Source organism: Eriocheir sinensis, unplaced genomic scaffold (assembly GCF_024679095.1).
Source record: "Eriocheir sinensis breed Jianghai 21 unplaced genomic scaffold, ASM2467909v1 Scaffold511, whole genome shotgun sequence".
Classification (NCBI taxonomy): Eukaryota; Metazoa; Arthropoda; class Malacostraca; order Decapoda; family Varunidae; genus Eriocheir; species Eriocheir sinensis.
The window spans coordinates 7049-15000 of NW_026111845.1; the positions used below are offsets into that span (position 1 = coordinate 7049).

General features: G+C 45.9%; 1 protein-coding gene across 6 annotated transcripts in view; it reads left to right on the plus strand.

The window, feature by feature from the left end:
* The first annotated feature begins 240 nt into the window (after positions 1 to 240).
* The window catches only part of LOC126992876 (aminoacylase-1-like), a 55614-nt gene continuing 47902 nt past the window's right edge, over positions 241 to 7952 (plus strand). For all 6 annotated transcript variants that reach the window (XM_050851697.1, XM_050851701.1, XM_050851702.1 and 3 more), the window contains exon 1: positions 241 to 327. The gene's annotated coding sequence lies outside the window, so the exon portion shown is untranslated. The remainder of the gene's footprint in view (positions 328 to 7952) is intronic.

The window sequence follows — 7952 nt, forward strand, 5'->3', positions numbered from 1 at the left end:
GCTGATCCGTATGGCCGCAGGGAGATGCCAGATTCATCGATACACAACTACCTTCTATTTTTCTAACCAAATAAAGTTGTGAGGGTCAGTGTGAAAGCACGAGTTACATAAGCATTAGTTTGGAAGGATGAAATTATAACATAGAAGATAATTAACAAGAGGAATTACTTATATTATGGGTTTAAACTTCGTCACCGCGTCCAGAATACCCAAACATGCCTCGTCTCACTGCTTCGCCTCGTCGCCGGCAGGAGAAAGGAGTCTGCGGTGTCGAGTGCATCAGGGTGGTTGTGACGGCGGTGCTGTTTTGGACGTCACGGAGCCACGGTAAGTTTTCTTTTACTGGTTATCATCGTGACACCTGCGAGGGGCGTGAGTGCTGCGGCGTGACGGCTAATGACTGGGCGCGTGGCTCGGGGAAAGGCAACGCCACACCTTTTGACATTTGGCGGACCCGCGGAGCCACTCGGCCTGAGAATGCAGCTGATACTGTGGAATAGGTTAAAAAGATCGATCGCTACACTTTCCTATGTATATCCGGGAGCTTTAAAGGTTAGTAGAGTACAATTAGGTAGCAGAAGAGCAGTTGGTTAAGTAGGAGAAAATATCGGCGTGAAGGATCTGAGCTGGTAACCTACTCTTGCATAATGAGGTTGGATAAGCTAAAGGCGAGGTTGTGCGTCTTAAGTATGGCGATGTGTGTGCGTCGTCACACCCACGAACTGGACTGCACTGAATAAAGATGTTTTGACCTTTTAGTGGACCACGACGTATTTACTTCTTGGTCTTCCTTTCAAACACAATAACTGCTTGTAGATGTAATAGGAACTAGGGATCTGTATTATATGCACTTGTTAGATGGTGAAGTATACGGGAAACTCAAGAACCCACCACGCCATTCATTAATTACAACAGGTGGTTCTATATTAGCTGAGGCTAGTAACGGACAGCGACTATAGGCTTCTGGGTGTGCATTAAGTGATGAATTGCTAAACTTAACCATAGTAAACTTTAATCTAGACGCTACCAAGCCATCAGTTATCCCTTCCCGAAATTGACCTCTCTTTTGGCCACTCTTATGATCTCTCTTTATAGGGTCAGTGTTTGGCAGTCATTTTTTTCTCATTGTTACTTTCTTTTTGTCCTTGAGCTGCTTCCTTGTAAAATTAAAAAGGTTCACCCCCTGTTAACAACGTATTTATCTAGTTTCACACCCGCCGCACTGGGGAGTTTAACATTATATGACTTGTACTATTCATCATTCTCTTATAGATAACATGGCTACGTAGATCGCATACCAAAGTAGCACCCATCATTCTGTACAACCATTTCCGCCGTTGTGAGACAGGTGAAGTTAGAGATATTTACCTAAGCAGCCAAGTAGCTATTCGTGAAATTAAAAGTTCACCCAGAAATTAATAGTGTCAGAAATGGATCGCGCCAGTTAATCTAAATTTTTTCCGTTCCTATATTTTCCTATTCACCATTATTTCGGCCACCGCTTATCTGCATTGGCTGTTTTTTAATAATTGCCAAGAGAAGAGACGGTAACGATAGGCTATTATGCAGTGTATTCAGTGAAGTATACAGTAAACTAATCCGAGAAGCCTCCATTAAACTACTTTTTTATTTTATCAGACTCTCTTGGATTCACTTTCTGCTCTACCTGCCGTCTAGTTTGCAATAGGTTTAGTAACTGCTTGTAAAGGTCTGTCTCTCTCTCTCTCTCTCTCTCTCTCTCTCTCTCTCTCTCTCTCTCTCTCTCTCTCTCTCTCTCTCTCTCTCTCTCTCTCTCACCCTCAAATAACCGCCAATCTTACTCTCTCGCTCGAAGGAATTAAAAAGAATAACATTTGGAGTAAATCTTTAAAACTTTTGAAGGCCTGCAGATACCGAGGCTTTAGGAGAGTTTAAGGAAAGAAGGGAAAAACCAGAGATAAAATCGGGAAAGAAAATAGAATGCATATAGTGTGTCTTTTAAGTTTGGCAATCGAGAGGGTGAAGGATCTGAGCTGGTAACCGATTCTTGCATAATGAAGTTGGAGGCTAAAGGCGAGGTTGCGCGTCTTAAGTATGGTGATGTGTGTGTGTGTGTGTGTGTGTGTGTGTGTGTGTGTAGATAGTTTGGTGAGGCATTGAGTGTTTAAACATTGGAAGTGATAGTGTGAATTGCCTTTAAATCTTCTACCTGTCACTCCCCCTCCATTACAGGTAAAGTTAGAGAGGTACGATATAGACGCGCGTTGCCTCGGTGCTCATCACCGTCACACCCAGCACCTCTTCCTCAACCCAGAACATCCCATTACCACACATATTTTCGCTCCGTCTCCCTCCTCTCCTTCCTCCTCTCCCAACCACCACCACTTTTCTTCCTTTCCTTCCTCCCCTCCTCTCCCCACCCCTTTTTCCTTTCCTTTCCATCACTCTTCCCTATCCCATTACGCAAGACACAACCCCATTACTTCCCTTTACACAACTTCACACTTCCTCTCCATCACCTTCTTCCATCCCGAGAGCACATCACCCCCCCCTTCGATTCCTCCCCAGCAGTGCTTCACTTCCCCTTCCCATTTACTACAAGTCCACCCCTTTCCCTCCCTTCTACCATCACGTCCCCATCCTCCACTACCCCCATCACCTATCCTCCCATTACCTCACCCATCCATCACCACCCCACTCACATAACTCCACCTAATCCCCTTCCATATACTAGTCAGCCCCCTTCCCTCCACTACACTCCCATCACCTTCCATCTAAAACCAACACACTGCCCCAACACCCCTTCCATCATCCCTTGGCTACCTCAATCCCTTGCTCGTTGCGCCCCCTTCCATCACCTCTCCCCACCTTCCCCCACCCATTTCCAAGCACTCTGGGAACTTCGGCTGGTGTCTTTCCCCCGTCAGGTAATGCTCCCCCCTCCCCTCCCTCCCATTCCCTCCCTATCTCGCTAAAGTAAAGCCCCCCCAATCACCTTCCATCCCCACTGACTTCTCCTCCTCCTCCTCCTCCTCCTCCTCCTCCTCCCCTCGCCTGTCAATATTATTCGTGTCCTGGTCAAGAGAACAATCTAATATAATGGGGCACCTATCCTGTCCTCCTCTTCCTCTTCCTCCTCCCCTTCCTTCTCCTCTTCCTTCTCTTCTTTCTCCTCCTCCTCTTCCTTCTCGTCTTTCTCCTCCTCCTTTTCCTCTTTCTATTCCTTTTTCTCCTCCTCCTCCTCCTCCTTCTCTTCCTCATCTTCCTCTTATTTTTCCTGTTCCTCTTCCTTCTCTTCTTCCTCTTCCTCCTCTTCCTCTTATTCTCCCTGTTCCTCTTCCTTCTCCTCTTCCTCCTCTTCATCTTCTTTATCCTCCTCTTCTCTCCTCTTCCTCATTCATTATCTTTTACCTCTTCTGCTTTTTCTTCTTCTTCTTCTTCTTTCTGTTCGGGACCCTTTTTGTAGTTCCTTCTCTGCTAATTTTCTCTCGTCTCCTGTACCAAATTAAATCATTGTGTCTCTTCCTGCCTGTCTGTCTGTCTCTGTCTGGCCGTCGTGTGTGTGTGTGTGTGTGTGTGTATCCGTCTTTATCCGTTCGTTTTCTCTCTCTCTCTCTCTCTCTCTCTCTCTCTCTCTCACACACACACACACACACACACACACACACACACACACACACACACACACACACACACATTCCATTTCCAACCATTTTCTCGTGTGAAATATAGAAATATATCTGATAGTAATAATAATAAAAAAATAATGATAATGATAATAATAATAATAGTATAGAAAGGAATAAAAGCAAAATAGAGAAAAAAAACGAAATGAAGGGAATGGTTAAAGAAGGAGATGAAAAAAGAGGAAAATTTAAGGGAAAGAGGAAGAGAAGGAAGAGAGACAGAATATGTACACCCTCACGACTGGCAGGTGGGAGTAAATTTTCATGGACAACGGTGACTCCTCCTCCTGAATCCCACGCTCTCTGCCACTTGGATAATTGGAGGCGGGGGTGGATGGGGGGAGGGGGGGGGGGCAAAGAGCAATGGGGGTCAGGGAGCACAGACGGTCGGTCAAAAGCAATCAAACTAAAGAGGACCAAATGGTGTGTGTGTGTGTGTGTGTGTGTGTGTGTGTGTGTGTGTGTGTGTGTGTGTGTGTGTGTGTGTGTCCAGGGACCGGGAAACTGTTTTCGAAAAATCAAATCATTTTGAATGTAGCCTAAGAAAATAGTTATCATTTTGTAAGTATTATTGCAGTAGTAGTAGTAGTAGTAGTAGTAGTAGTAGTGGTAGTAGTAGTAGTAGTAGTAGTAGTGGTAGTGGTAGTAGTAGTAGTAGTAGTAGTAGTAGTAGTAGTAGTGCAGGTACTTGTAGTAGGAATATAAATAGTAATATAAGTAGAAAACAAAATGATAGATAATATGTGACAGGAAGGATGGACATGACAGTCACTTCCTAATTGTTAACTCTCTCTCTCTCTCTCTCTCTCTCTCTCTCTCTCTCTCTCTCTCTCTCTCTCTCTCTCTCTCTCTCTCTCTCTCTCTCTGGTCGTCACCTGCTCATTATTGACGGCAAATGGCGCGTGAACTGACCGCGGAGAGAGAGAGAGAGAGAGAGAGAGAGAGAGAGGCAAACCGATGCACAGACATTCAGACAGACAAGGATATTTTTCTTGTTTTTAGTTTTTTTTATATTTGTTCAGGAATGAAGCGAAGAATCGAATAAATTTTCTATTTTATGTGTGACACTAATTATGTGACGAACACTGATGAGAGGCGAGCGAATGGAGGAGGAGGAAGTAGAGGAGTATGAGGAGGGAGAGGAATAGTAGTAGTAGTAGTAGTAGAAGTAGGAGGAGGAGGAGGAGGAGGAAATAATATAAACATAAAATAATAGAATAATGACAGTAGAAACATGGAAGGTCGAGGTTGTTTTGAGAGAGAATAAGATATCGTGCAGAATATAGATAGAAAGATAGATAGAGAGATAGGAGAGAGAGAGAGAGAGAGAGAGAGAGAGAGAGAGAGAGAGAGACGTAATAACTACAAGGAAATAATGCAAAGTTCATAGTCAACAACTAACTCTTTTTCCTCACTTCTCACGGTCTTATTTTCGAGCCTTTAAACTGGTCTCTCACTTCCCTTGCGACTTATGCACCTCCTCCTCCTCCTCCTCCTCCTGCAGCCCCGGCGTCACCTTCGTCACTGGTTGGAAAGTTTTCGCGTTCCTTCTGAATAGGCGTCGAGGGCGGACCGTCCATCGTGGCAGGGCAGGAGGCGGGCAGGAGGGAGGAGGGGCGGTGAATTAAGACTATCGGAGGGGCGCGGGAGTGGGGGTGACTAGGTAATGGGAGCTTGTTTTCGTAGTGGGTCAGATGGGGTTGGGGTCTGGGCGTTATGTAGGGGGCGCGGTGAGTTAAGGAGTTTGTTTATCGTCAAGGGGCTGGCGGGCTGGGTGACTGCGTTGAGGAGAGCGTGTTTTCGTAGTGGGTCAGATGGGGTTGGGGTCTGGGCGCTATGTAGGGGGCGCGGCGGGTTAAGGAGTTTGTTTATCGTCAAGAGGGCTGGTGGGCTGGGTGACTGCGTTGAGGAGAGCGTGTTTTTGTAGTGGGTCATGTTGGTTTGGTTATGTATAGGTGGGCGAAGTGAGTTAAGAAATCATGAAATAGTGGGTTCGGTGGGTTAGGTAGGTGGGTGAGGGTTATACAGGTTGGCGAAGTGAGCTAAGAAGGAGCTTGTCTGTTGTTAAGTGAGAGGAAGGGCGATGCGAGAGGAAGGTGAGGACGGTTGACTGAAGTGGGAAGAAAGAGCAATGACAGGTGTGGTTCGACGTGGTGGATTTTTCAAAGATGTGAACTGTCTTCGTAAAGGAGTGTGAAGCCCCCTACCCCACCGCCCTTCTTCACCTTGCCTCGCCCTAAACTTGTCCTCCATCACCTCCCTGCTACACCACCCATCCCTGTCCATATAAGCACACCCTGTTTCTACTCCACTCTGTCCCATATTGCCTCATCCTTACCCTGCCTTACCTTACCTATACCTTGCCTCGCCCTAAACTTGCCCTCCACCACCTCCCAGCTATACCTACCCATCCCTGCCCATATATCACACCCTGTTTCTACTCCACCCTGCCACATATTATACCTCATTCTTACCCTGCCTTACCCTATCTTACCTCTCATTATCTACCTCTTTGTCCCTGGCAGTTCTGTCACACACGCAGCCTTTCCTATCTCATCCATATCCCTTCCCTACCCTGCCCACCCCTTCCACTACCCTGCATCTACCATTCCCTTCCCTTCCTCAACTCTTCCATTACTCTGCCTGCGCTAACACACTCTTCCCCACCCCTTGCCAACCTCCCTCTCTCACCCCCTCTTGCTCTCCCTCCCTTTCCTTATTCTTCCATGCCTCCCCCATCCCCCCCCACCCCCCGACCCTGCCGCCGTCACTAGATTGGTCCTGCCACCTCGAGCCGTCAGTCTGTGTATTTGTTTGTGTGTTTGTGTGTGTGTTTTCTTTCTTCAGTTTGCTCTCGAGTGTTTATTTAGGTACGTGTTTGTGAGTGTGTGTGTGTGTGTGTGTGTGTGTGTGTGTGTGTGTGTGTGTTCTTATCAGTGCGTTTTCTTCTGTTACTGTATGTTTGTTTGTATGTATTTTTTTTTTTTTTTTTTTTTGTGTGTGTGTGGGGGGGGCTTTCTCTGGTACGTGTCTGTGAATGCTTTGTCTGTCTTTCTGTTTTTTTTCTCTATTGTATTATACCTATTTATTTCATTGTCTGTCTAAACAATGCCCGCGGACTTTCTCTCCCTTGACCTATAATGTACTCCACGACATTTGACGATGACAGTAATTGGTACATCAGTGCGTCGTGTGATCACAAAACGGGGTCTGGCTAAACCAATAACTGTGTACGATGTTTGACAAGCAACGCTGTATTTGTTGTTGTTGTTATTGATGTTGCTTTTGTTGTGATTTTTTATTATTATTTTGTTGTTATTATTGCAAGTCAGTCCTCAGAGTTCAATCGTAAAAGCTGGTGTCTTGTTTTAGTGTCAGTTCAATCCTTTGCGTCCTCTCCTCGAGCTAGAGTAGTGTGAGGTGAGAGTCTTACTGGGGAGTCCCGCTAAACCCATATTCCTCGTCTTTGAAAGGTTTTGAAAGGCTGAGTGATACACTTGACTACGACAGACAGCTCTTTTATTTCATACCACATTGGATAAGAAACCGCAAACGACGAATATAGATTAAAAAAAGGAGAGGACAAAATGCTGGAGAAAGATTAACATGACAGATGAAGTGATATAGGCTTAGTGCTTTTACCTTAATGAGACACGAGCGACAAGAAAATTTAAATGAGAAGAACTGATTAAAGAGAGGGACAGAAAGCGAGATAAAAAGAATACAAGCGTGAAGGACAGCGTGAACGAGAGGCTTAGAGAGGATATCAAGCATCATTACCTCTTTCTTTCAGACCGCATGCGACGCCGAGCAACAGAGGTCAGATGTAAATAAAAAGAAAATGAGTGAAAATATAACCACGTGTAGAGCGAAACAGAGACAGGAGCGGTTTTAATGCTGCCACAGTGCATTCATTATTCACATTGTTCTTCATGTAACCTGGGGGCTTCGTGGTGCAGTGGTTAGCACACTTGGCTCACAACCGAGAGAGCCCGGGTTCGATTCCCGGGCGGAGTGGAAAAATTTGGGCGGCTTTTCCGATACCCTACGCCCCTGTCCACCCAGCAGTGAATGGGTACCAGGTATTAATCGGGGGTTGTGTCCCGTCTCCTGGGGTCTGTTCCCTTCTCCTATAATTCCTTCCCCTTCTGTCTCTCTCCGGCATATATGCATTCATTATTCACATCGTTCTTCATGTAACCTGGGGGCTTCGTGGTGCAGTGGTTAGCACACTTGGCTCACAACCGAGAGAGCCCGGGTTCGATTCCCGGGCGAATTGGAAAAATT